Below are 27,809 nucleotides of genomic sequence, written 5' to 3'. Positions count from 1 at the left end.
TTGGTAGCAATATGGGTTCATGGCCAACTGGAATTAGCACCAGCTTCATGAAAATACTAATTTGAAAAGCTATATGTAGCCCAATGTTCATAGCACATTATTTATAGCAGTCAAAATATGTAAACAACCTAAGTGTCCATGGATGGATGAATGGATAAAAAGATGAGGTGTATGTATACAACTGAATGCTACTCAGCCATAAAAAAATACAATCCCACCGTTTGGGATGACATGGATGGACCTTGAGAGTATTATGCTAAGTGAAATAAGTCAGAAAGGCAAATATCATATGATTTCACTTACAACCAGCAGAGAAAGGGAAGGGGAGAGGGGGAGGGGGAGCAGAGAGGAAGTGGGGAGAGAGAGAACAAGAGAGGGAGGGAGGGAGGGATGAGAGAGAGAGAAACTGGCTTAGAAGTCCCCGTGACCTGCCATCTGCAAGCTGGAGGCCCAGGAGAGTGGTTGGTGCAATCCAGTCTGAGCCCACAGGCCTGGGAACCAGGGAAAATCCCATGATGGAAACCCCAGCCTGGGGGCGGAAGAGATGTCCCAGTTCAGCAGTGAAGCAAAGCAGGGGAGCACTCCCACTTCCTCTGTCCATCGTTCTGTTCAGCCCTCGGGACTGGATGAGCCTCGCACACACATGCTGGGGCAGGGCATCAACTTTACTGAGACACCCACTCAGCGCTAATGTCAGCTGTCGTCCTCCCAGACACACCCAGAAATCATGTATCCTCTGGCACCCCAAGGCTTGTCGAGTTGACACATAAAACTGGCCGTCACCAAGAGGAACATAAAACAAGGCTAAGAATCAAATGAAGAAGTGAGATGTCAGTGGCTTGGTCGTGTCCAGCTCTTGGTAATCCCGTGGACTGTAGCCCATCAGGCTCCTCTGTCTATGGCATTCCCCAGGCAAGAATACTGGAGTGGGTTGCTGTTCCCTTCTCCAGGGGATCTTCCCCACCCAGGGATGGAACCCAGGTCTCCTGTATTGCAGGCAGATTCTTTACCATCTGAGCCACCAGAGACTCGGTGCCTGCCAGTGCAAGAGCGTGGGTTTGATCTCTGAATCAGGAAGATCCCCTGGCGGAGGGCATGACAGCCCACTCCAGGATTCTTGCCTGGGGAATCCCATGGACAGAGGGGCCTGATTGGCTACAGTCCATGGAATAACAAAAGAGTTAGAAACAACTTAAAGGCTAAACAAGAACAGAAGCATCAGAGCCCTAATAAAGTAGGGGAGAGGCTCTTTCTGGACTTACGCCCTCGCCTCTTGTCTGAGAGAAGCTGAGAGCGGTCCTTTAAAGCATGGCTCCTACCAATCTCTTCAGGACTATCGATTTCAAACTTAGGAAGTCATACGGTGGAGGTGGAAAAGCAACTGACTTTTCTTCCTCATTTCTTTCTTTATTCACTTTCAAGTCAGTTAATTGGAGTGTTTTCTTTGTAAGTTTGGGAGGAAGGACATTCAAGTGGGGCAGCTAGCTCCCTGCATCTCTGATGGGTTAGGAGCTGTACGCTCCTACGTGGTTGAAGAACTTCACGGGCTGGGCCCTTGACACCTAATGGAATGCACATTTATACCAAACACCCGCATTTTCTGCCCCTTCAAGCTCTCACAGTACTTTTTCTCTAAAGCGATCATATCTGAAAGACAAAGCTTGCTTCATTTAGAAACTATATCGCTTATGGGTTATTTAAGCCATCCAAGATGGCATCTAGATAATGATGGGAAAACAAGATGTGCTGTGTGGAGTCAACTCAGGCACAGAGAGTGGAGTAGCTTTAATGCTGTTTTTTGGTCGCTCAGTCCGACTCTGCGAACTCGTGGATGGCAGCTTAAACGAGGCAACTGCATTTGTAAAGTTAAAAATCAAACCGACATGTTGGACCATGTGTGTAAAACATTGAGTATATCCATGAGCTTCTTAGGAGATGTTTCTCTTGAAATTCCTTTCCAGTGGTTAAATAAAAATTAATTTAAGGTTTTAAAAAAAAAGCACAAGCAAGACCATAGGTTTGACACTTATTTTATTTTGAATTCTTTTCTTGCTGTTTTTTTTTTTCTTTTGCTTTGCTCCCCACAGCATGAGTGACTTAGCTACTCCACCAGGGATCAAACCCCTGCCTTTTGCGGTGGAAGCTCGGAGTCCTGACCACCGGGGCACCAGGTGAGTCCCTTCTTGCTGTTTTTAATCACGCATGGAGTGTAGTATTTTTAACATAGTGAAAAGGAGAGTGTTCTTTATCAAGCTGCACCTTTTGGTTCTTGCACATTCCTAGCATCTTTGGGGATACATATAGAGTATGATGATGTTCCAAAATAAAGAAAGAAACTCTGAATGGCTTCTTAGGTCTTGGTCAAGAGACAGTAACTCCCTGAGCACAGGGCGAGCCCACCCACTGCTAGGTCAGCCCTTCTAGGAACGTCTCTTGTTGCCCCTCAGATGGTAGGGCCCCCATAATTCCACACTGACCATCAAGAAGCCAGTGAGGAGAAAACGGAAAGCATAGGGTACCTTTTGATTCAGACACAAACAAATAAGCAAAATTTTCAACGAAACTCAGGAGAAGGAGAGAACGTGGGTACATCACAGACCTTCAGTCTCATCAGAATTTAATTTAATAAACGCAATACCTCTAATATTTGAGGCTGGTGAGATAAGAAATGAGCTATTCCTGAAGACCTGCGTATTGGATAATCAAATATCAATTCTCGGTTTTTATCTTTCTCTGTAACCCTCAATAGGGCTGATCCCTCCCTGCTTCTTTCTTGTTTCTCTGTATCTGGCTGCCTCAGGGTCTTTATCACATCAGGCAGGATCTTTGTTATGGAGCGCAAGCTGAGACGACCTATGGGATGTGTCTTGGTTCCCCAACCAGGGATGGAACCTGCGTCCCCTGCATTGCAAGATGGATTCTTAACCGCTGGACCACCAGGGAAGTCCCTGCTGCTAAGTCGCTTCAGTCGTGTCTGACTCTGTGTGACCCCATAGACGGCAGCCCACTAGGCTCCCCCGTCCCTGAGATTCTCCAGGCAAGAACACTGGAGTGGGGTGCCATTTCCTTCTCCAATGCATGAAAGTAAAAAGTCACAGTGAAGTCGCTCAGTCATGTCCAACTCTTAACGACCCCATGGACTGCAGCCTCCCAGGCTCCTCCATCCATGGGATTTTCCAGGCAAGAGTACTGAAGTGGGGTGCCTCTATTTCTTGGACTGCTTTCTATGCTTGACTTCCAGGATGTCAGGCTTTTCATTTTTACTGGCTGCTCCTATTTTGGTCTCTTGCTGATTCAGCTCAATTCTCCAGCCTCTAAAGTTGAAGATGCACCACCACTCAGTACTTGGACTTCTCCAAGCCTCACACTTCCTACTGAGCCCCCTGCACAACACCACATGTACACTGATGATTCTAGAATATCTCTAACCTCTTTGTGAACTCCAGACTTGAATTTCCAATTGCCGACCTGACATTTCCACTTGCATCACAAAATTACATAATTTAATTCTCTCTGACAACACTCTTCTCTCTGTTAGGAAATGAGACCATCATTGAAGTCAAAAATCTCAGGAATACGTCTTTACTCGTTTCTTGGCCTCAGACCCCACATTCACTCTATCAAATCTTATCAGCATGCCCTTTAAAATATTCTAGAACTGAATTATTTATTATCACCCCAGTGCTATTACCCTTACCAAACTGGAATCCACTCTTGACCCCTTATGATCAATTTTCTACTTAGCAACTAGTGTGAGCTTTTAAAATGTTAAATCTGCTGCTTCCAAACGTACACCCTTGCTAAAAATCCAACAATAACTTCTCATTGCACCGAGAATGAAATCCAAAGTGCTTCCTTCCTATGAGTCTCCTGTGATTGGAGCACCTGGCTCTCTCCAGGCTCGTCTCTGTGGCCCCTTAACTGACCCAGGCATGTGACCTGCACATGTTCACTGAGGAGGGGGCAATCGTGCTCCCATCACTGTTCATTCATCTATTTTTATTGCAGTATAGTTGCTTCACCGTGTGTTTCTTGATACAGCAAAGTGAATCAGCTATAGCTAGACATATGGCCCCCTTTCATTGGATTGCCTTCCCATTTAGGTCACCACAGAGTCCTGAGTAGGATTCCCTGAGCTATACAGAAGGTTCTCACTGCTTATCTATTTCATGCATAGTATCAAGAGTATATACATATGTGTGTGTACATATATATACACGTATGTGTGTGTACATATATACACATATGTGTGTACACATATATACACATGTCCACGTCAATGCAAACCTCCCAATCCATCCCACTCACCCCATTCCCCTTCAGTACCCATATGTCTGTTCTCTACATTTGCGTCTCCATTTGTGCTTTCCAAATAAGATCATCTGTTCCATTTTACTAGATTCCACATATATGCATTAATATCCTATATATGTTTTCTCTTTAAGATTTGCTTCACTCTATATGACGGTCTCTAGGTCCATCCACAGCTCTATAAATGGCACAATTTTGTTTCTATTTATGGCTGACTATTACTCTATTCTGCATATGTACCAAATCTTCTTTATCCAATCCTGTTGATGGATATTTAGGTTGCTTCTACATCCTGGCTGTTATAAATCATGTTCCTATCACTCTTCTTAACTTTGCTTATTTCTCTCCTCAAATGTTCTTCTCCAGGATAGCCTCACGGCTCACTTCTTCAATACCTTTATTGTTTCTTCAAATTATCACTCGTAGAGAGTCCAGAGCTGTCTCTCCAGATCTATACTCTATTCCATGTTGATCTTTCTCTCCCCTGCGTTGTGCTTTTTTTCTTCATAGTCACCAAAATCCAGAACAAAAAAATGTATAAAGCGGTGATTTTCAAGAAGTTAGACATCAGGTAATAAGAAGTAAACCCTGGAAGACAGAAGACAAACAAAGTCAGGTATATCAGTGCCTCAGACAGCTGACTACCAGCTGCGCGGCGCTGGAGCAACTGTGAGGAGACGTCCCACATCCAGGGGTAAAGGAGAGGGCCCCGCAGTCCAGTCCAGTCCAGTCCAGTTCAGTCACTCAGTCGCGCCCGACTCTTTGCGACCCCATGAATCGCAGCACGCCAGGCCTCCCTGTCCATCACCAACTCCCGGAGTTCACTCAGACTCACGTCCATTGAGTCAGTGATGCCATCCAACCATCTCATCCTCGGTCGTCCCCTTCCCCTCCTGCCCCCAATCCCTCCCAGCATCAGAGTCTTTTCCAATGAGTCAACTCTTCGCATGAGGTGGCCAAAGTACTGGAGTTTCAGCTTTAGCATCATTCCTTCCAAAGAAATCCCAGGGCTGATCTCCTTCAGAATGGACTGGTTGGATCTCCTTGCAGTCCAAGGGACCCTTAAGAGTCTTCTCCAACATCACAGTTCAAAAGCATCAATTCTTTGGCGCTCAGCCTTCTTCACAGTCCAACTCTCAGATCCGTACATGACCACAGGAAAAACCATAGCCTTGACTAGACGGACCTTTGTTGGCAAAGTAATGTCTCTGCTTTTGAATATGCTATCTAGGTTGGTTATAACTTTTCTTCCAAGGAGTAAGCGTCTTTTAATTTCATGACTGCAATCACCATCTGTAGTAACTTGGGAGCCCAAAGAAATAAAGTCTGACACTATTTCCACTGTTTCCCCATCTATTTCCCATGAAGTGATGGGACCAGATGCCATGATCTTCGTTTTCTGAATGTTGAGTTTCAAGCCAACTTTTTCACTCTCCTCTTTTACTCTCATCAAAAGGCTTTTTAGTTCCTCTTCACTTTCTGCCATAAGGGTGGTGTCACCTGCTTATCTGAGGTTGTTGATATTTCTCCCAGCAATCTTGATTCCAGTTTGTGCTTCTTCCAGCCCAGCATTTCTCATGATGTACTCTGCATAGAAGTTAAATAAGCAGAGTGACAATATACAGCCTTGACGTACTCCTTTTTCTATTTGGAACCAGTCTGTTGTTCCATGTCCAGTTCTAACTGTTGCTTCCTGATCTGCATATGGGTTTCTCAAGAGGTAGGTCAGGTGGTCTGGTATGCCCATCTCTTTCAGAATTTTCTGCAGTTTATTGTGATCCACACAGTCAAAGGCTTTGGCATAGTCAATAAAGCAGAAATAGATGTTTTTCTGGAACTCTCTTGCTTTTTCCATGATCCAGCAGATGTTGGCAATTTGATCTCTGGTTCCTCTGCCTTGTCTAAAAACCAGCTTTAACATCTGGAAGTTCACGTTTCGTGTATTGCGAAGCCTGGCTTGGAGAATTTTGAGCATATTTTACTAGAGTGTGAGATGAGTGCAATTGTGCAGTAGTTTGAGAAATCTTTGGCATTGCCTTTCTTTGGAATTGGAATGAAAACGGACCTTTTCCAGTCCTGTGGCCACTGCTGAGTTTTCCAAATTTGCTGGCATATTGAGCGCAGCACTTTCACAGCATCATCTTTCAGGATTTGAAAGAGCTCAATTGGAATTCCACCACCTCCACTAGCTTTGTTCATAAGATGCTTCCTAAGGCACACTTGACTTCACATTCCAGGATGTCTGGCTCTAGGTGAGTGATCACACCATCATGATTATCTGGGTCATGAAGATTTTTTTTGTATAGTTCTTTTGTGTATTCTTGCCACCTCTTCTTAATATCTTCTGCTTCTGTTAGGTCCAGACCATTTCTGTCCTTTATCAAGCCCATCTTTGCATGAAATGTTCCCTTGGTATCTCTGATTTTCTTGAAGAGATCTCTAGTCTTTCTCATTCTGTTCTTTTCCTCTATTTCTTTGCATTGATCACTGAGGAAGGCTTTCTTATCTCTCCTTGCTATTCTTTGGAACTCTGCATTCAGATGCGTATATCTTTCCTTTTCTCCTTTGCTTTTCACTTCTATTCTTGTAAGGCCTCCTCAGGCAGCCATTTTGCTTTTTTGCATTTCTTTTCCATGGGGATGGTCTTGATCCCTGTCTCCTGTACAATGTCATGAACCTCTGTCCATAGTTAATCAGGCACTCTGTGTATCAGATCTAGTCCCTTAAATCCATTTCTCACTTCCACTGTATAATCATAAGGGATTTGATTTAGGTCATACCTGAATGGTCTAGTGGTTTTCCCTACTTTCTTCAATTTAAGTCTGAATTTGGCAATAAAGAGGTCATGATCTGAGCCACAGTCAGCTCCCAGTCTTATTTTGGCTGACTATATAGAGCTTCTCCATCTTTGGCTGCAAAGAATATGATCAATCTGATTTCGGTGTTGACCTTCTGGTGATGTCCGTGTGTAGAGTCTTCTCTTGTGCTGTTGGAAGAGGGTGTTTGCTATGATGAGTGTGTTCTCTTGGCAAAACTCTATTAGCCTTTGCCCTGCTTCAATCCATACTCCAAGGCCAAATTTGCCTGTTACTCCCGGTGTTTCTTGACTTCCTACTTTTGTGTTCCAGTCCCCTATAATGAAAAGAACATCTTTTTGGGGTGTTAGTTCTAGAAGCTCTTGTAGGTCTTCATAAAACCTTTCAGCTTCTACAGCATTACTGGTTGGGGCATAGACTTGGATTACTGTGATATTGAATGGTTTGCTTTGGAAACAAACAGAGATCATTTGGTCATTTTTGAGATTGCATCCAAGTACTGCATTTCAGACTCTTTTGTTGACCATGATGGCTACTCCATTTCTTTTAAGGGGTTCTTGCCCACAGTAATAGATATAATGGTCATCTGAGTTAAATTGATACTTTTGAACTGTGGTGTTGGAGAAGACTCTTGAGAGTCCCTTGGACTGCAAGGAGATCCAACCAGTCTATTCTGAAGGAGATCAACCCTGGGATTTCTTTGGAAGGAATGATGCTAAAGCTGAAACTCCAGTACTTTGGCCACCTCATGTGAAGAGTTGACTCATTGGAAAGATTCTGATGCTGGGAGGGATTGGGGGCAGGAGGAGAAGGGGACAACAGAGGATGAGATGGCTGGATGGCATCACTGACTCGATGGACGTGAGTCTGAGTGAACTCCGGGAGTTGGTGATGGACAGGGAGGCCTGGCGTGCTGCAATTCATGGGGTCACAAAGAGCCGGACATGACTGAGCGACTGAACTGAACTGAACTGAACTGAAGTTAAATTCACCTGTTCCATTTCATTTTAGTTTGCTGATTCCTAGAATGTCGACGTTCTCTCTCGCCATCTCTTGTTTGACTACTTCCAATTTGCCTTTATTCATGGACCTAACATTCCAGGTTCCTATGCAATATTGCTCTTTACAGCATTGGACCTTGCTTCTATCACCAGTCACATCCACAACTGGGTATTGTTTTTGCTTGGTTCCATCCCTTCATTCTTTCTGGAGTTAGTTCTCCACTGATCTCCAGTAGCATATTGGGTACCTACTGACCTGGGGAGCTCCTCTTTCAGTGTCCTATCATTTTGCCTTTTCTTACTGTTCATGGGGTTCTCAAGGCAAGAATACTGAAGTGATTTGCCATTCCCTTCTCCAGTGGACCACATTCTGTCAGACCTCTCCACCATGACCCACCCGTCTTGGGTGGCCCCACACGGCATGGCTTAGTTTCATTGAGTTAGATAAGGCTGTGGTCGGTGTGATCAGATTAGCTAGTTTTCTGTGATCATGGTAGCACGGTGGCTGCAATGGACCGCACAGGAAGCGCAGCAAGAGGGACTACCCCATACCCAACGTCAGGAGTGGTGACCTAGAGCGCCAGGCTGCAACAATGCAGGAGCGGCCGAGAGGAGCTACTCCACATTCAAGGTCAGGAGGGGCGACTCATCCAAGGTAAGAAGCAGCGGCTGTGCTTTGCTGGAGCAGCCGTGAAGAGATACCCTACGTCCAAGGCAAGAGGAACCCAAGTAAGATGGTAGATGCTGCAAGAGGGCATCAGAGGGCAGACACACTGAAACCATAATCACAGAAAACTAGCCAATCTGATCACATCAACCACAGCAGGACAGTAGGAGGGGTGAAATCATGTTTAGAATCAAACTCATTCCCACCAGGGATACTCAGAGGGCTCAAACAAACCTTCTGCACACCAGGACCCAGAGACTGAGCCAGAGCTGTTTGAGCACCTCCAGAGGATGTCCGGGTCAGCAGCGGCCTGCCTCAGGCCAGGGGCTCTGGGTGCAGCAGACCCGGGTGTGGCATACGCCCTCTTGGAGGAGGTCGCCATCAACCCAACCATAGCGCCTCCAGAGCTTACACAGGACTGGGAAACAGACTCTGGGAGGGCACAAAGAGGACCTCGTGGGCACCAGGACCCAGGAGAAAGGAGCAGTGACTCCACAAGAGACTGACCCAGACTTGCTCATGAGTGTCCAGGAGTCTCCAGTGGAGGCGTGGGTCAGCAGTGGCCTGCTGCAGGGCTGGGGGCATTGAGTGTAGCAGTGCATCATGGGACCTTTGGAAGGAAGTCTCCATTATCCTCATTACCTCCACCATAGTTTGGCCTCAGGTCAAATAACAGGGAGGGAACACAGCCCACCCATCAACAGAAATTGGATTAAATATTTACTAAGCATGGCCCTACCAATCAGAACAAGACCCAGTTTCCCCCCTCAGTCTTTCCTATCAGGAAGTTTCCATAAGCCTCTTATCCTTCTCCTTCTGAGGGCTGACACTGGAAACCACAATCACAGAAAACTAACCAATCTGATTACATGGACCACAGCCTTGTCTAACTCAATCAAACTATGAGCCATGCCCTGTAGGGCCACCCAAGACGGGTGGGTCATGGTAGAGAGTTCTGACAAAATGTGGTCCACTGGAGAAGGGAATGGCAAACCACTTCAGTATTCTTGCCTTGAGAACCCCATGAACAGTAAGAAAAGGCAAAATGATAGGATACTGAAAGAGGAACTCCCCAGGTCAGTAGGTGCCCAATATGCTACTGGAGATCAGTGGAGAACTAACTCCAGAAAGAATGAAGGGAGGGAGCCAGAGCAAAAACAACACCCAGTTGTGGATGTGACTGGTGATGGAAGTAAAGTCTGATGCTGTGAAGAGAAATACTACATAAGAACCTGGAATGTTAGGTCCATGAATCAAGGCGAATTGGAAGTGGTCAAACAGGAGATGGCAAGAGTGAACATCGACATTTTAGGAATCAACGAATTAAAATGGACTGGAATGGGTGAACTTAAATCAGATGAACATTATATCTACTACTCTGGGCAAGAAGAATAGAAAAAGACATGGAGTAGCCTCAGAAGAAATGGAGTAGCCATCATGGTCAACAGAAGAGACCGAAATGCAGTACTTGGATGCAGTCTCAAAAATGACAGAATGATCTCTGTTCATCTCCAAGGCAAACCATTCAATATCACAGTTATCCAAGTCTATGCCCCAACCAGTAATGCTGAAGAAGCTGAAGTGGAACAGTTCTGTGAAGACCTACAAGAGCTTCTAGAACTAACACCCCCAAAAGATGTCCTTTTCATTATACGGGACTGGAATGCAAAAGAAGGAAGTCAAGAAATACCTGGAGTAACAGGCAAATTTGGCCTTGGAGTGCAGAATGAGGCAGGGCAAAGGCTAATAGCGTTTACCAAGAGAATGCACTGGTCATAGCAAACACCCTCTTCCAACAACACAAGAGAAGACTCTACACGTGGACATCACCAGATGGTCAATACTGAAATCAAATTGATCATATTCTTTGCAGCCAAAGATGGAGAAGCTCTATATAGTCAGCCAAAACAAGACCAGGAGCTGACTGTGGTTCAGATCAAGAATTCCTTATTGCCAAATTCAGACTTAAATTGAAGAAAGTAGGGAAAACCACTAGACCATTCAGGTATGACCTAAATCAAATCCCTTATGATTATACAGTGAAGTCAGAAATAGATTTAAGGGACTAGATCTGATACACAGAGTGCCTGATTAACTATGGACAGAGGTTCATGACATTGTACAGGAGACAGGGATCAAGACCATCCCCATGGAAAAGAAATGCAAAAAAGCAAAATGGTTGTCTGAGGAGGCCTTAGCTATGAAAAAAAGAGAAGCAAAAGGCAAAAGAGAAAAGGAAAGATATACCCATTTGAATGCAGAGTTTCAAAGAATAGCAGGGAGAGAGAAGAAAGCTTTCCTCAGTGATCATCCAAAGAAAAAAACGAAAACAATAGAATGGGAAAGACTAGAGATCTCTTCAAGAAAATCAGAGATACCAAGGGAACATTTCGTACAAAGATGGGTCCAGTACAGGGTAGAAATGGTATGGACCTAACAGAAGCAGAAGATATTAAGAAGAAGTGGCAAGAATATACAGAAGAACTGTACAAAAAAAAATCTTCATGACCCAGATAATCATGATGGTGTGATCACTCACCTAGAGCCAGACATCCTGGAATGTGAAGTCAAGTGGGCCTTAGGAAGCATCACTACGAACAAAGCTAGTGGAGGTGATGCAATTCCAGTTGAGCTGTTTCAAATCCTGAAAGATGATGCTGTGAAAGTGCTGCACTCAATATGCCAGCAAATTTGGAAAACTCAGCAGTGGCCACAGGACTGGAAAAGGTCAGTTTTCATTCCAATCCCAAAGAAAGGCAATGCCAAAGAATGCTCAAACTACCACCCAATTGTACTCATCTCACACACTAGTAAAGTAATGCTCAAAAGTCTCCAAGCCAGGCTTCAGCAATACATGAACCACAAACTTCCAGATGTTAAAGCTGGTTTTTAGACAAGGCAGAGGAACCAGAGATCAAATTGCCAACATCCACTGGATCATGGAAAAAGCAAGAGAGTTCCAGAAAAACATCTATTTCTGCTTTATTGACTATGCCAAAGCCTTTGACCGTGTGGATCACAACAAACTATGGAAAATTCTTCAAGAGATGGGAATATCAGACCACCTGACCTGCCTCTTGAGAAATCTGTATGCAGGTCAAGTAGCAACAGTTAGAAATGAACATGGAACAACAGACTGGTTCCGAATCAGGAAAAGAGTTTATCAAGGCTGTATATTGTCACTCTGCTTATTTAACTTCTGTGCAGAGTACATCATGAGAAACGCTGGGCCAGATGAAGCACAAGCTGGGATTAGGACTGCTGGGAGAAATATCAGTAACCTCAGATATGCAGATGACACCACCCATATGGCAGAAAGTGAAGAAGAACTAAAGAGTCTCTTGATGAAAGTGAAAGAGGAGAGTGAAAAAGTTGGCTTGAAACTCAACATTCAGAAAACTAAGATCATGGCATCTGGTCCCATCACTTCATGGCAACTAGGTGGGGAAACAGTGGAAACAAAGACAATCTTTTTTTGTGGGGGTCGGGGGCAGCTCCAAAATCAACACAGAAGGTGACTGCAACCATGAAATTAAAAGATTCTTGTTCCTTGGAAGAAAAGTTATGACCAACCTAGATAGCATACAAAAAGCAGCGACATTACTTTGCCAACAAGTCTGTCTAGTCAAAGCTATGGTTTTTTCAGTGGTCATGTATGGTTGTGAGAGTTGGACTATAAAGAAAGCTGAGTGCCAAAGAATTGATGTTTTTGAACTGTGGTGTTGGGGAAGACTCTTGAGAGTCCCTTGGACAGCAAGGAGATCTAACCAGTCCATCCTAAAGGAAATCAGTCCTGAACATTCATTGGAAGGGCTGATGCTGAAGCAGAAACTCCAATCCTTTGGCCACCTGATGCGGAAAACTGACTCATTGGAAAATACCCTGATGCTGGGAAAGATTGGAGGCAGGAGGAGAAGGGGACAACAGAGGATGAGATGGTTGGATGGCATCACCAACTCGATGGACATTAATTTGAGTAAACTCTGGAAGTTGGTGATGGACAGGGAGGCCTGGCGTGCTGCAGTCCATGGGGTTTTAAAGAGTCGGACACAACTGAGCAACTGAACTTAACTGAACTGACTGACTTGGATGAGACTCCAGTTCATGAGATCAGGACAGAAGATCAGGTGTAGCCTAGAACATTTCCTCTCTTGAGGAGATAGAACTATAAGAGTTCAGGGGGATAAACACAACCTGAAATGCATTTGAGAAGGGCATTTATTGTGCTGCTGTTTGATAGAATGTTGTGTATAAGTTTGTACATATCCATTTGGTCTAAGGTATATATGTTTCCTTATTAATTTTCTTTCCGGAGATCTATCCATTATTGAAAACATGGTATTGAAGTCCCCTATAATTATTGTATTTTGTCTACTTCTTCAAATCTGTTAGTATTTCCTTGATATATTTAGATGTTTTGATGTTGGGTGCACATATATTTTGTGCTTCCCAGGTGGCTCAGCGATAAAGAATTAGCCTGTGGATATAGGAGATGCAGGAGACATGGGTTCCATCCTTGTGTTGGGAAGATCCTCTGGAGAAGGAAATGGCAACCCACTCCAATATTCTTGCCTGGGAAATCCCATGGACAGAGGAGCCTGGTGGACTACAGTCCGTGGAGTCGCAAATGATAGGACACAACTGAGCAGGCATCCATGCACATGTATTTTATAATTGTTTTCTTCTTTTGGTGAATTGTCCCTTTATTACTCTGTGATGATCTTTCTTGTCTCTGGTTATAGTTTTTTTACCAGACATAAGTTTACCCTGCTCTCTTTTGTTCTCCATTTGGATGGCCTATTTTCCCCACTGCTTCACTTTGAGCCTGTGTGTCCTTAACGCTGAAGTGAGTCTCTTGCAGGCAGCGTATAGTGGGGTCTTGTTTTGTGAGCAATTCAGCCACTCTGTGTCTTTTTCATTGTTATTGAATTTAATCCATTTATATGTGACATAATTAATAGGTAAGTACTTACTACTGCCATCTTGTTGTTTTCTGACTCTTTTGAGGTTCCTTTCTTCCTCTCACTGTTTTCCTTTACAAATAGATGCTTTTCCTGAATGGTATACTTTGATCCCCTTTGCTTTCTCTAGTATTTACTACAGATTTTTTGCTTCGTTATTGCCCTATACATAGATCATTATATAAACATATGGTTGTTGGTTGTAAGTTGTGTCCAACTTTTTGTGACCCCATGGACTGTAGCCCCCCAGGCCCCTCTGGCCATGGGATTTCCCAGGCAAGAATGCTGGAGTGGATTGCCATTTCTTTCTCAAGGGGATCTTCCTGACTCAGAGATCAAACCTGCATTTCTTGCATTGCAGGCGAATACTTTACTACTGAGCCACCAGGGAAGCCCACTACAGTCTATTTAAAACTGAAAATTAAAGTGAAAGTGAAGTTGCTCAGTCACGTCTGACTCTTTGCGACCCCATGGACTGTAGCCTACCAGGATCCTCCATCCATGGGATTTTCCAGGCAAGAGTACTGGAGTGGGTTGCCATTTCCTTCTCCAAGGGATCTTCCCGACCCAGGGATCAAACCCAGGTCTCCCGCATTGGAGGCAAAGTCTTTACCATCTCAGCCACCAGGGAGATGATTATATATTAAATTTAAAACTGATTACATATTAATTTCAATTGCATATGAAAAGTCTGTTTTTTCACTCCCCTGTAGATGTTTTGGTTTTGATGTCATATTTTGCACCTTTTTATTTTTATTTTTGGGGGGTATAGTTGCATTACTCCCTGTGTTAGTTTCTGTGACACAACGGAGTGAACCAGCTACATGTGTACATATATCCCCTCCCTCTTGGACCTACCTCCCACCCCCTCACCCCACCCCCGTCAATTATCACAGAACTTAGAGCTGAGCTTCCTGAACTATATAGCAGGTTCCCACTAGCTATCTAGTAGGATTTTAGATTACCTGTAGTAGGTTTTTCTTACCTGGCTCCTGAGAACCTGCATACAGGTCAAGAAGCAACAGTTAGAACTTTACATGGAACAACTGACTGGTTAAAAATTGGGAAAGGTGTACAAGGCTTTATACTGTCACCCTGTTTATTTAACTTATATGCAGAGTACATCATGCAAAATGCCAGCCTGGATGATTCATAAGCTGGAATCAAGAGAAATATCAACAGCCTCAGATATGCAGATGATACCACCCTAATGGCAGAAAGCAAAGAGGAACTAAAAGCCTCTTGTTGAGGGTAAAAGAGTGAAAAAGTTGGCTTAAAACTCAACATTCAAATTACTAACACATGACATCTGGTCTCATCACTTCATGGCAAATAGAAGAGGAGAAAGTAGACAGATTTTATTTTCTTGGGCTCTAAAATCACTGCAGACAGTGACTGCAGCCATGAAATTAAAAGATGCTTGCTCCTTGGAAGGAAAGCTGTAACAAACCTAGACAGTGTATTAAAAAGCAGAGACATCACCTTGCTGACAAGGTCTGTATAGTCAAAGCTATGGTTTTTCCAGTAGTCATGTGTGGATGTGAGAGTTGGACCATAAAGAAGTCTGAGTGCCGAAGAATTGACACTTTTGAGTTGTGGTGCTAGAGAAGACTCTTTAGAGTCCCTAGGACAGGAAGGAGATCAAACCAGTCAATCCAAAAGGAAATCAACCCTGAATATTCATTGGAAGGACTGATGCTGAAGCTGAAGCTCCAGTCCTTTGGCCACCTGATGCAAACAGCCAACTCATTGGAAAAGACCCTGATGCTGGGAAGGATTGAGGGCAGGAGGACAAGGGGGCTGTAGAGGATGAAATGGTTAGATAGCATCACCGACCCACTGGACATGAGTTTGAGCAAACTTCGGGAGACAGAGAAGGATAGGGAGCCTGGCATGCTTTAGCTCATGGTGCCGCAAAGAGTTGGACACAACTTAGCAACCGAACAACAACAATCTGGTTATGAAGGTTTACTGAGTTCTTTGCTGATGTCGTGTTTCCCTTATCCCTGTAGCCTTGTGTAGGTATCTGCACGCTTGAAGCAGCAGTCACCTCTTTCCGTCTCTACAGACTGACTTCAGTATGAAGACCATTTGTGGAGAGGGACCCACCAGAGCTTGCTGTGGCCCTGGGTCTAAGGCTGCAGGGCTCTAAATGCAAGAGTACATGGTGGCTCTGCGTCTGGGGTTTCTAAGGTCTGGAAAGCTCAGGCTGATGGGGACCATGACACTCACATGGTTCTCAGCGTTCTTAGACTGCTGAAGGGGCCTGCAGAGGCTTCAGGAGCTGGTGGAGTCCTTGGAAGCACTTCTGTGCCCACCAGTTAGGGAGCAGGGCAGGGCAGCCGGGGTGGCCTGCAGGGCGGTGCACACAAGCCGAGCGGCAGGGCTGGCTGCAGCTGCCTGTGTAGCGACGAGGGCGGGCTGCAGACACACATATAGACTGAGGGCCCACAGCAGCGGCTCTGCTCGAGTGCACAGGCTCTGCAGCTGTGGGCACCCTTGCTGTCAACAGGCACTCCCGTGACTGCTGGGCATTCCCACTGGCACACTTGGGAGCAAGGTCAAGGAGATGCAAACACATGGATAGATGGGTTAGCTGCAGGGGAGCCCAACAGTTCTTGCCAGTGTCAGGAGAGAAGGCTGATTCTGGGTCCACAAGCAGTCTGCGGGAAGGGGTACTCTACTGTGATTGCAGGCTCTCATCACAGGTACACACGTGGCATGGCGGCCTGTGATGGGGCTCAGGCCAGCGGCGTGCAGGTGCGCAGCGGGAGGTGCGGGCCCACTGTGTGCACATGGTTGTGGAGTCTGCTGCAGCGATCTAGGGTGTGTTGCCCCCCCCAACCCCGCTGCTGCAGAAGTCAGGGTGGACTGCCAGTGTGGATCCTGCACTCCAGGGGGAGCTGGAGGGTGGGCAGGATGGAGATATTCAAGCTGCTGGCATCTGCAAAGATGAAACTGATAGGAAAGAAGCATCCGTGATGAAGTCTGCAGGTTTGGGGCGGGGGTTGTCCGTGGTGGCTGTGTTGGCCTTTGGTTTCTTGAGCTGCAAAGCCACCCTGTATAGGACGCCCCTGGGCACCAAGGTCACTCCCGCCACGTGGCTCTTACTGGGTGCCACTGCCCTTTTCCTGTTCCCAACTGTCTGCTGTTCACCTCAGCCTCGCTAGGTCTCTGCGTGGGGTGGGTCCAAAGAGGGTCCTCCAGAAAGTGCCCTCAGGAGGCTGAGGAAGCTGGTCAGGTGCACTCCTCTGCCTTTCCCGGCAAGGGGCACTCCTCTGAGCTGGGGCGTTCCCTCTCAGCACTGACCAGCATCAGTCCGGAGGAGGGGATGATGTGAGCAAGATGAAGCTGTCGCTTCCTTCCCCTTCTCTGCGGTTTATCCCCAGGCTTTCTGTTTCGCTGTGCTGCCGAGGTTTCCTATGTGTGCTCCTGAGCTCTCCTGGAGGAGTTTCTGTTCATGGAGCGCTGTCTAACGTTGATTTCTGTTGGGGACAGTGGCTAGAGTCTTCTGCTCTGCGATTTGGTGACATCACTCCCTAGCATGTATTACACTGGGGTCCCCAGAAAGGGATGAGTGAGAAAAAAATGTAAGGAAACCGTGGGTGAACACTTTTCTAGCTTGGTGAAAACTATAAACCCGCATATATAAAAGAAGTTAAAAAAAAACTCATGCACAAAGTGTGAAGAAAACTATAGTAAGGAGCATCATAATCGAATTTCTCAAAACCAACAACAGATGAAAATATGAAAACATCAAGAGAAAAAAAGCACGTTACCTACAGAAGGCCGGAGATAAAGAGGACAACAGATACTTCGCTGAAGCCAATAAAAGAGAAAAAGCACCATTAAAATGTTGAAATGTAAAAAAGAAGATTGTCTAGAATTCCCTACATAAGAAACATATTTCAAAAATAAAAGCAAAGACTCTTTCAGAAATATAAAAGTTGATGAACTGATCACATCTCCAGCAGATCTGTGGTACCAAGAAACAAAAAAAAGGTAAAGAATGTACTTGAGAAGAAAGAAAGTGGTACTGAGTGAAAATATTAATCTACACAAAAGAAAGAAGTCACCAACAATAGAAACTAGATGAGTGAATGTATAAAATTTTACTTATTATTTATTTAAGTTTATCTGGAAGATAATTGGATATTGAACAAAAAAATAAAGAGATATGCTGGGATTCTTGACCTATGTCAAAGTAAAATGTACATAACAAAACCACAAAGGGCAGGAGAGGGTAAATGAAAACACGTTGTTATAAGCTCTTAAACGACACATAAGGGGTTCTAATATCATTTGAAAGTAAACTAATAAGCTAAATAGGTATACTAATAACCCTAAGCAATTATGTACAAAAATGGGATAGCTAATATCAATAAAAATATAACAAAAACAAAAAATATCCAATCCAAAAAAAAAAGAGAGACAAAGAGAATTTAAAAAATGAAACAAATAGAAAGCAAATAGCAAAATGATAGATTATAATCTAACTATATTACCTACCACATGAAATGCAAATATTCTAAACAAACCAATTAAAAAGCAAGGGCAGTCATACTGGATATATCAACAAGACCTATACACGCAAGAACTGATGCTTAAGCAGACATAGTTTCAAAATAAGGGAATGGAAGAGGATATAACATCACGATACAGACTGAAGGAAAGATGAAGCGGCTACACTAAGATCAGACAAACTCGATTTCAGAATAAGAAATGTTGGAGGTAAGAATGACCATTTTACAATTCTGAAGGTCTGAATTATTCAAGAGAACACTACAATCCTAAATATGCATTTTATTACAGAGCTGCAAATTCATACAGCAAACATTGATGGGATTTCAATGAGAAGAAGACAAAGTACAGTACAACTAAAGACTTCGATGCTCCTCTGTAAACAACTGACAGAACAAGCAGAGAACTTGTTACGTGTATAAAATACTCAGACAGCAAAGCCATTAACTAAATTGATCTAGTTCACACTCCATTCAACAATAGCAGATTACACAAATTTTTCAAGTGTGCAGCGGACACATCAAAATAAACCATATTCCAAGCAATGAAACAATTATTGACAAATTCAAAAAAGTCAATACCTATATGTTTTTTATAACAGTAGGATTAAGTTAGAATCAATAAGAGAAATATTTTTGGAAAATCCTCATATATTGGGAACTAAATAATACACTTATGAATAATTTATAGTTCAAAAAAGAAATGAAAAGGAAAATTAGAAAATATTTTGAAATGAAAATGGATTATGATGCATTTGAGTAAAAATTAAAAATTTAGGGATTCTTCAAAAGCTACCTGTAGGGGAGTTCATAACATTAAACAGTTATATATTTTTTAAAAAATCTTAATACCTAAAGAAAATTGAATACAACTCAGCAGTGGCCACAGAACTGGAAAAGGCCAGTTTTCATTCTAATCCCAAAGAAAGGCAATGCCAAAGAATGCTCAGACTACTGCACAAATGCACTCATCTCACACGCTAGTGAAGTAATGCTCAAAATTCTCCGAGCCAGGCTTCAGCAATACGTGAACTGTGAACTTCCAGATGTTCAAGCTGGATTTAGAAAAGGCAAAGGAACCAAAGGTCAAATCGCCAACATCTGCTGGATCATTGACAAAGCAAGAGAGTTCCAGAAAAACATCTGCTTCTGCTTTATTGACTAGGCCAAAGCCTTTGACTGTGTGGATCACAATAAACTGTGGAAAATTCTGAAAGAGATGGGAATACCAGGCCACCTGACTGCCTCTTGGGAAATCTATATGCGGCCAGGAAGCAACAGTTAGAACTGGACATGGAACAACAGACTGGTTCCAAATAGGAAGAGGAGTACGTCAAGGCTGTATATTGTCACCCTGCTTATTAAACTTCTGTGCGGAGTACATCATGATAAATGCTGGGCTGGAAGAAGCACAAGCTGGGATCAAGACTGCTGGGAGAAATATCAGTATCCTCAGATATGCAGATGACACCACCCTTAGGCAGAAAGTGAAGAGGAACTAAAAAGCCTTTTGATGAAAGTGAAAGAGGAGAGTGAAAAAGTTGGCTTTAAACTCAACATTCAGAAAACAAAGATCATGGCATCTGGTCCCATCACTTCATGGGAAATAGATGGGGAAACAGTGGAAACAGAGAGAGACTTTATTTTGAGGGGCTCCAACATCACTGCAGATGGTGACTGCAGCCATGAAATTAAAAGACATTTACTTCTTGGAAGAAAAGCTATGACCAACCTAGATAGCATATTCAAAAGCAGCAGCATTACTTTGCCAACAAAAGTCCATCTAGTCAAAGCTATGGTTTTTCCAGTAATCATGTATGGATGTGAGAGTTGGACTATAAAGAAAGCTGAGCACTGAAGAATTGATGCTTTTGAGCTGTGGTATTGGAGAAGACTCTTGAGAGTCCCTTGGACAGCAAGGAGAGCCAACCAGTCCATCCTAAAGGAAACCAGTCCTGAACATTCATTGGAAGGACTGATGCTGAAGCATCCAATCCTTTGGCCACCTGATGTGAAGAGCTAACTCGAAAAGACTCTTGATGCTGGGAAAGATTGAAGGCAGGAGGAGAAGGGGACGACAGAGGATGAGACGGTTGGATGGCATCACTGACTCAATGGACATGAGTTTGAGTAAACTCTGGGAGTTGGTGATGGAAAGGGAGGCCTGTGGTGCTGCAGTCCATGGGGTCACAAAGAGTCAGACAGGACTGAGCGACTGAACTGAACTGAACTGATTAAGAAAATTGAAAAAGAGGAACAGCAACTTAAACTCAAAAGCAGAAGAAATTAATGAAGATCAGAATATAAATTACTGAAATAGAAAAACGACAAAATAAGAGTGAAACAATGAAACCAAGGAGCTCATTCTTTAAGAAGATCAGTAAAATTAATAAAGCACAGAATTTCAACATCAGGAATGAAAGAGTTAACATTACCACAGAATTTGTAGATATTTTGGATATTACGAGTATAGTGGTGAAGAATCCGCCAGCCAACGCAGGAGATGCAAGTGATTCCAGTTCGATTCCTGGGCCAGGAAGATCCCCTGGAATAGGAAACGGCAACCCACTACGGTATTCTTACCTGGGAAATCTATGGACAGAGGAGACTAGTGGGCTACAGCCCATTGGGTCACAAAAGAGTCAGGCAGGACTTAGCAACTAAACATAAACAAACTCTTCTCCCCCCATGGACACCCCAGAATTACAACCACTTAGAGAGCACTTGGGGCTTCCCTGGTGGTTCAGATGGTAAAGAATTCGCCTGCAGTGGGGGAGATCTGGGTTGGATCCCTGGGTTGGGAAGATTCCCCCGGAGGATGGCTTAGCAACCCACTCCAGTATTCTTGCCTGGAGAATCCCCATGCACAGAGAAGCCTGGCAGGCTATAGTCCCTGGGGCCACCAAGAATCAGACATGACTAATCAGCAAAGCACAGCACATCACAGAGAAGCTGGGCTTCCCAGGCGGTGCTAGTTGTAAAGAAGCAGGCTGCCAACGCAGGAGATGTAAGAGATTCAGGTTCAGTCCCTGGTTTGGGAGAGGGCATGGCAACCCACTCCAGTATTCTTGCCTGGAGAATCCCATGGACAGGGGAGCCTGGAGAGCTACAGTCCTTGGGTTGCAAAGTCGGACGTGACTGAAGCGACTTAGCATGGTAGAGCAGTTACCTGTGAGAACAACCTGAAGATGAGCTGAAAAGATTTTCCACAATTAAAGACACGAAGAGGGAACCACGATGAGACGAGTAAGAGGAGCAGAGACGTAGTAAAGTCAGGACCCTATTCTCAGGTAGCAACAAACAAATGGGGGGTAATCACAATTGCAGAGGTTCTCCCCAGGGAGAAGGGGTCCTGCATAGGCAAGACGAGGCCCCAGAAACCTGGCTTTGAAAACCAGCAGGTTTCGCACTCGGAAGACCCAGGTGATTGTAGGGGACACAGACTCCACTCTTGCACGGCACACAGGAAACCTCACATGCTCCGGGCCTAGGGCAGAGGCAGCCCTTGAGAGGAGGCCAGCTTAGGCACCCTTGCTGATCTTGCGGAGCCTCCTAGAGAGGCAGGTGGGACCTGAGACTCCTCCTGGGGAAGGAGGTGATGGCGGCAGGCATTCGGGGAGCTCGTTCTACAGGGCATCATGAGTGCAGACAAGCATAACTCTGGCATCTTTCCTCTGGTCTGTTAACACCAGGGGCCCAGCCCTGCCCCCCAGCAGGCCAGGGGCCCCATGCCCTCCTTGGCTTCACAGCCAACTGCCTGGGAAGCTGACCCCACCTTCCCTGTGCTCACAGCCATCCCCTGAGGGTGGGCTCACAGCCAACTAGGCCAGGGCTGGGCGCCACCTACCAGTGGACCCCCAGCAGAGCAAAAGAGTGCAGGCAGCCCACCTAGGTAGCACCCCTGAAGCTACAGCTCTGGGGACCAGACAGGAGCAGGCGACCAGGCCCAGAGGGTGCCTCTTGTGTTCATGACAATTCTACAGCCAGCGCATTCTTAAAGGTGAAAACTGAATGCTTTCCCCTCGAGATTAGAACAAGATAGGGTGTCCACCCTCCCCACTTCCGTTCACTGTATGAAAGATTCTAGCCATTAAGGCAAGAATAGCTAGACCAAAGCCACCCTGATTGCTAAGATAGAAGTACCAGTGTCTCTATCTGAAGACAACGTGATCGTCTTCGTAAGAAATCTAGCGGACATCACTTACCACTGGGGAAAAGTTCATTTAGAGAGGTTGTAGAATAAAAGATCAACCTACAAAAATCAAAATTGTACTTCTCTGTATCAACAAAGAATAATTTGAACTGAAAGTTTTTAAAAAATACTGTTTGTAGTAGCCTTTAAATAATCAACTACTTTGAGGTGAATCTGATAAAAGATGTGCAAACTGCATAAAACTGAAAATTATAGAACATAACTGAAAGAAGGTTTTAAACATTTGAATAGAGAGATGTTCCCAGTTTATAGCTCAGAAAACAAGACATTTCGATATTGATTTTCCTCAAATTGATCTGTAGATTCAGTGTTATCCCAATAAAATATATTGTGTGCTTTTCTATACAAATTAATAGTCTGATTTGAAAAATCTGCATAGAAATTCAAGGAACCTAGAAAAGTCTAAACAAACCAAGGAGGAGTAACTTTAACTGATTTCATGACTAGCTGTAAGGCTAAAATAATAAAGTGTGGTGTTGGTATAAAGGTAGAAAATAGATCAGTGGGACAGGATCACGGGCCCATACATAGATGGACAACTTTTTGGCAGAGATGAAATATCAAATCTGTGAAGAAAAGGGTCTTTTATGCAAATGGTGTTCAAACACAGTCTGTAGTTGATATTTTTATATGGTGATCAAACAATTGGATAAGCATATTCAAAATATAGACTGAGTCACACCTCATACCATGTACAAAAGTTAAGTAAAAAGTGATTCTAGATGTAAATGCTAAACCGAAAACTCTAACATTTCTGGAAAAAAAGAACAGGAGAATATGTTTCTTATCTTGTGTGTTAGGCAAAAATTTCTGTGCTACAACACCAAAAACATATATATTAAAAAAAAATTTAATTCGATTTCATCAAAGTTTAAAACTTATGATCTTCAAAAGACTGTTGAGATCATGAAAAGTCAGCCTAGGAGAAAATATTTGCAAATGATAAATATAACAAGAAATTTGTATTCTACATACATAAAGAACTCTCAAATGTCAATAACAAGGGGGGAAAGTCCATTTTTTTTAATGGAAAAAAAAATTGAAGGAGCCATTTCAACAAAAAGTATATGTGGATAAAAAGGAAGTGCACATGAACAGATGCTCAGTTCTATTAGTCATTAGAAGTTTTCAAATTAAAACTGCAAGGCAGGAAATTCCCTGGTGGTCTAGTGGTTACGATTCTGGACTTCCAATGTACGGGGCTTGAGTTCAATCCCTAGTTGGGGAACTAAGAGCTCACATGCTGCACAGAGCAGCCAAGAAATAAAAAATAACAAAATTGTAAAAAATAAAATAAACTTCACTTTTTAAAAAGTCCTTAAAGCTTCATATTTATTTTTAAAAAAAAAGAACAAAAAACGGCAAGAGACCCATATATCCCTCTTAGAGGCAAAAATTAAAAATACTGACCATACTGACTATTGGCAACAGTGCAGAGAAGCTCTAATTCTTTTTTTTAATACTTATTTACTTGTTTATTTGACTGTGCCAGGTCTTGTGGCACATGGGATGTAGCTTCCTGACCAGGGATCGAACCCAGGGCCCCTGCATTGGGAGCATGGAGTCTTAGCCACTGGACCACCAGGGAAGTCTTAGCAGCTCTAATTCTTATACATCAAGAATGGAAACACAAAATGGCACAGCCACTTGGCAAACTCTTTGACATCATTTAAAAAAATTATTTATATATATATATGTATATATATATATATATCTTGTGTGTTCTAACCAATCTGCTTCATACTGACTCATACAAAGGTATTTTCGCAGCTTTATAAAATCTGTTTTTGACAGAAAAGTGGGAATTCAGGTTGTGCCTAGAGAAAGGTGTTGTAGCCTTCATCTTGATGGTGATAGCTCAGGAATCTCTCAAAAGGGATTCAGCGATTCTGCTAGCAATGTGCTCAGAACGTGAGTTCTGTGTATTTATAGGCACACTGCTAAGGTTTGACTCCCAACCACGTTAGTTTGGTACAGGTGGGTCTTTGGCAAGTTCCCTTCTCCAATCGCATGAAATTGTTGAGAGGATTTAATAGACTGAGTGGTAAGTGCTCAATAAATGAAGGCTGTTATATTTTTATGTTAAAGTGTGGTTGGTGGTGATGCAGGGGGCGGGGGGTGGTTCATAGCACTGGTCGGATGCTAAAAGAGTCCCATGACTCAGAAAGACAACAAGTCCTCTGATAACTGAAGCTGTGGAAACAGGTGAAAAGGCTCAGAGACAGTACGGAACCCTGGGGGGACATCTGAGCTTAACCAACAAGATGATTGAGAAGCAATACAGAGGGGAGGCGAAAGCAGGAAAAGCCAGGGTCACAGAAGCTAAAAGAGAAAATAATTTTTTTTTAAAGTGTTATCAAATGCTGCCGCCCTGTGAAAGCAGCTCAGCTGTAAGACAGATCCATTGGACTCGATGAGCTTGTGTTGCCTTTTTTTTTTTGAGATATAATTGACATAGAACATTGTATTTCTTTCAGGTGTACAGTGTAATAATTTGATATTTGCCCGTACTATGAAATGATTATCACAGTAAGTCTAGTTAGCGTTGACTCTTTTTTGTTGTTGTTTTGTTGCTTTGCAAGGTCATGTTAGTTTCTGCTGTGTGGCAGAATCTGCTGCTTGGACACGTACATCCCCGTCGTCGCCACAGAGCCGAGTGGAGCTCTCTCTGCTATGCAGTGAGTTCTCACAGATACCTGCTTCACGTGCAGCACCAACAGTGAGCGTCTGTCGACCCCAGTCTCCCGACCCATCTCACCCCTCCTCCCTCTGGGGTCCATCCATTTGTTCTCCACCTCCAGGTCTCTATTTCTGCTTTGCCAGTGGGTCCAGCTGTACCATTTTTCTAGATTCTGCATATATGCGTTGATGTATGATACTCGTTATCCTCTTTCTAACTTACTAACATTGACCTGTGAGAGAGCTGTTCCACCAGAGAGGCGGGGAAGCAGGCAGGTGGGAAAGGGGTTGTGAATGAATGCTTTGGAACTGTTGGCAGTTCATTCAGACAACTTTTTCAAGAACTTTAGAAATGAATTTAAACCAAAAAAAAAAAAAAAGGAGAAGAAGAAGGCTATGACTATAGGTGTTAGTAGGTCAGAGAGTTTCTCCCACACTGCTGGTCTAGGGCAAGAGTCACCTTAGAGGGTGGGTATGTCGATGGGCGTGGCTATATTCTATTAAAAGTTTATTCTCGGAGACAGGCAATAGTAGTAGGCAATATCTGATTCTGCCAGAGAGGATGAATTGGAGATAATAAGACAAAAACTGGGGTCTGATGTTTCAGGAAGATGGTTAGAAAACTGAGCAGGCAAAGAATGCAGAGACTTGAAGGAAGCCCTTCGCACAGGCAACAGAGAGGAGGGAACCGAGTGTAAACAGACGTAGGAGATGAAAACCACGGGTCTTGGCAGCCGACTGGATGGAGGAGCAGATGAGGATGAAGGCCTGAAGCCTGGGTCTGGCTTGGGGGACAGTTGTTCCCGCTGACTAATGGGAAACCGCGCAGACACAGTCACAGCTGCGGAGAATGCAGTACTTAGGAAACCTCTGTGTTCTGGCCACAAACCACAGTGCTGACCAAAATTCTCACCTCCATCCAGGACTAGCTACATAATTTCCGGGACTCACTGCCAAGTAAGTGAACATGTGGGACTTCTTGTTCAAAATTGTTAAACATCTTAACAATACCCCAGAGCCTTCAACCAAGGAGCCATTCTAAGTGCTGGACAAGGTGCGACCACACAGGTCAGAAGACCGTAAATCTGACTGTACCTCCACCTCCAGCCTGGCAGCTGGCAGGGGCAGGTTAGCTACTGGACTTCCGGAAGCTGGCTATATTTACACAAAATGGAACCTCTTTTGCTTCTTTTTTTTTTTTTTTTTTTTGACTAATGGTTTTCAACAGTGCTTTACCATATCAATAACTTAAGGAACTTCTTTTTACTGGGGTCCTAACTTTTTAGCATGCCTCAACAGCCCATTTTTCTCAGTCTCCCAATCTGTTACATAGAATAAATAGCTGTCCTTCGAAGATGTTTTCACTTTAACAGAGCTTTTTTTTTTTTCTTTCCTCCAACTCACAGCTCAGACAACTGCAGCGTGTCAGGGTGCTTTCTCCAGGACGATCGGAAAAGCCCCTGGAAGGTGAGTTTCTCCAGTGCCTCAAGTTGACAAGTGCATTTTGGGAGCTGGTTTGAAAGTGAACACAAGTTCCAAAGCTTCAGGACCTGTGGATGCCTTAGCTGGCTAACCTGCTAAGAGAATTTTGTGTGGTCAGTGGGGGAGGTTTTCCTCTGACCAGGAGTCCAGAGCCACATCCTGTCCGTCCAGCTCACCACAGTTGTTTTCTGACCTTAATCGACTCACTTAACTTCACTTAGTACCTCTGGCTCTGGTGACATAGGGCGTCTGGATTTTCAAGATCCAAAATTCACTTTTCTATTAATTTTGCTGTTATTCCACAAAGCTCCCTAGGCCCTAGCCTGTCAGGATATTCAATAATGAACATTTCAGAACAAAGAACAAATTAAAATTTCATCTTCATCAACCACAGTGATTACATACACATATTTTTTGGATTTAGATTTTCGTATATTTTTTAGTCATGACAACTATTATAACCAAATATCCGAACTGCTCTGTCATAAAGGTTTTTGACAATTGTGAAGCATTTCCATATTTTTTCATGTATGAAAATGTTCTCATACATCTCCTTTGTGAAACCAAAACAGCTTTGATATTTAACTTTACATATTAATAAGATTTCAGAGAAATTAAAATATTTTGGCTCATTCACAAATAAAATGTATTATAAATGATTATTCACTTGCTCTTTACCTCAACTTCTTATTTTTTAATGTTTATTTGATTACATTTGAAAATGTATGTAATTTATAAAGAAATAACATTTAGAAATCAGAGGTAAATGCTGAAAAATTTCTATTGACTGCTGTGTTCTAAACTATGTATATTGTGGTCTGCCTAATTACCTATCATTGATAGTTCGGAGATATTCTAAAACTGGGTTGGTACTTTGTTCTAAATGAGCTCTAAGTTGTTCTTTTTTGCCCCCTTTATCTCTGAGTTTATTATTTTTAACAATTCGTTGTTATCCCAGGTTATCCCAAGGAAAGAAAGTTACTCTTTCTCTTAGAGAGGTAGGTGGCCTTCTGGTTTTGCAAAAAAGAGTTTAGTTTAGAGACCCAGGCCAGAACTAGTCTTAAACTGCTTTGTGCTTCAAAATTTAGTGAAATGTGGGTAACTCTTTATCTTTTCTTATAAAACATAGTTTAACAGAGCTATTTAATATTTAATTTAA

The sequence above is a fragment of the Budorcas taxicolor genome, chromosome 16 (assembly GCF_023091745.1).
Source record: "Budorcas taxicolor isolate Tak-1 chromosome 16, Takin1.1, whole genome shotgun sequence".
In the NCBI taxonomy this organism is placed as follows: domain Eukaryota; kingdom Metazoa; phylum Chordata; class Mammalia; order Artiodactyla; family Bovidae; genus Budorcas; species Budorcas taxicolor.
The sequence above is the reverse complement of the archived record's forward strand: the minus strand, read 5'-3'. Positions refer to the sequence as shown.